The following is a 2290-nucleotide window of genomic DNA, read 5'->3' on the forward strand; positions in this document are numbered from 1 at the left end:
AAATATTTTGAAGAAACTGAAAATATACTCTTTAACACCCCTAAAACGAGTTTAACGCCCCTGGAAAGGTAGGACATCACACCTTTGTTTTTCCAGTGCAAATAGCAAAAGTTTTGCTCAGTGTCCGACAATCCTTTTCTTGCTGTTACCAAATCATGAGCAGGAAATTCAATTTGCAGGTATGGATGGTAACAGCAAAAAAAAAAAAAAAAGGTTGACAGGTACAGCAGAAATGGTTTCAACCAACATTTTGCTGGAGAAGAAAAATTGTTTGCTAAATTTACCAACCCCCAATTCTGTTCACTGTCGTACATTTTTCATGGAAGATGTCGTACAATTTTATTTCAGCAAAATTTACAAGCACTGCGCATCGCCTTGATTGGAATTGAATAACGAGCAAAGGGAGGTTGTACGTATGCAACTTGTATTGTAAATGGCAAATTACATTTGCGAATTACATCATTAATGGACAAACAGATATTTTACAGTCACCCCTGAGCGGAAGGTCCACCCTGTCCGCTCGAAAAGATGAGGCTGCAGTGCCCCGCCGGCTGCCTGGCGGAGACCGCCTGACCATCACAGAATCGCAAAATTGTTGTTGTTATTACTATAGTAAAACTAAATTGTGATAAAGAAGACCTCTGGGAATATTGTAAGATAATCTCCGTGAAATCCCAACAAGTTTTTAACAAGTGCAACCTATAACCCACCAATAAATGTAATTCACCCACACATCACAACCTACCCGGAGATGTTTTCCAAATCATTCGAGGCGGGGCCCGTCGAATGGCATCAGTAAATCTGCAACAGGCAAAACAAAACGGGGGGGTCAAATTTCGAGGGATTATTGACCTTCTTTGTACAAAGACCAATATTAAAAGAAATACATACACACACAGTTTCACAATAATATTACGCAAATACTACTTTGATGTTTAACTTACTATACCACTAAAATTACTTACTAATTCGTTCGCGACCAGACCAATGGAAGTTGACGACTGCTCATCAACTTTACTATTTGAAGATCTCCGTCCAGCAGGGACAGAGTTTCCTTTCCCATGAACCTTCAATCCAGCTGCAGAACCAATTGCGTACCCAAGCAAACTAGCCGTGGAGTTGTTGAAACAATGGGAAAAACGTTACACCTTGCACTTGGTCATCCTATCTGTGCCGGTGGACAAAAGGCGCGGAGAGGCATCCCCACCTGCAATCGGAGCGCAGCGACCATGCACCGCCTGCCCCGCCAACCCTCGACCTGTCCGGTCAGAGCGGGCCAGGGGGAGGAACAGGTTTTCTGCGTTAATTTCGTCTTGAAGAAAACTATGAAACAATGAGGATGTCATCCGCTGCCCACGGCCTCGGCCCGCAGCTCGGACTACAGCGAAGGGGTTGCAACTGGCTTTGGTTCCAAGCAGATCTGTCATTTTACTCACCCCTTTCCTATCTTTCCCTTTCCCATCACCATAAGTTATCTAAAGTTATCTAGGCCTTCTCCTTCTAGTAATCGCCATAAAGACACCTGCAATTAAGAATATTTTCCAGGGAGAGCAGGCAGTTATGGCCGACACATCGCCAATAAAAAGTGTACCCCTGTAGGGTTTCCAATGCTTTGAATGGGACTATCCTGTATTTAAGTCTAGTTTGAACATTTTGTTGGCCGGTTTGCGTTTTCTCCGTCAATTCTATCCAGATCTCTTTCACACTGTCACACATCGGCCCGCAGTGTGGCTGCGCTTATAACGGGGTGCGGACAGAACCTGTTTCCCGCTGACCGAAGGATGACCCACCGCTGCGCCTCCAGGTAAAACAATGATCCCGACCCCGACCCGCCGGGAGGCACCCCGGGCGCGGCACCCCGGTGCTGGCTAGGCCACCCGAAGGGTGAGCTGGAGCGGGAGGAGCGGAGCGTTTCGTCGCCTTTTCAGAAATCGACTCTGCGTCCACGACGCGGCGGCTTTGTTTCAGCTCACCTTCGATCGGACACAGCACCCAGGGGCGGCTAGCTTCATGGAAAAGACGGACAGGCAGGCGGGCCTCGGCAGGGCGACGAAGACACGCCGCCAGACAAGACGTCGACGCCGAACCTCGGACCAGCTCGTTTGCCTCGCGCACTGCGACGCGGACGCGAGGACTACCCGCTTCTGAGCTTGGTGGAAATGACCCGGGAGACAGTTTATCAGTAAGTGGGTATGTCGACGATTCGACTTAGGTCCGTTTGCACCGGGTTCACCTCAAAGTTACCCCTGGATGAGGGACGACACGTTCATTTCACCGTATAACAGGTAGT

At 48.0% G+C, this 2290-nt stretch overlaps 1 protein-coding gene across 2 annotated transcripts in view; it reads right to left on the minus strand.

The window, feature by feature from the left end:
* Positions 1 to 2290, minus strand: part of LOC113215414 (zinc finger homeobox protein 4) — a 358772-nt gene that overhangs the window by 221256 nt on the left and 135226 nt on the right. For both annotated transcript variants that reach the window (XM_052269215.1, XM_052269216.1), the window contains exon 2: positions 746 to 801. The gene's annotated coding sequence lies outside the window, so the exon portion shown is untranslated. The remainder of the gene's footprint in view (positions 1 to 745; positions 802 to 2290) is intronic.

Source organism: Frankliniella occidentalis, unplaced genomic scaffold, assembly GCF_000697945.3.
Source record: "Frankliniella occidentalis isolate FOCC.00 unplaced genomic scaffold, Focc_3.1 Scaffold86, whole genome shotgun sequence".
Classification (NCBI taxonomy): domain Eukaryota; kingdom Metazoa; phylum Arthropoda; class Insecta; order Thysanoptera; family Thripidae; genus Frankliniella; species Frankliniella occidentalis.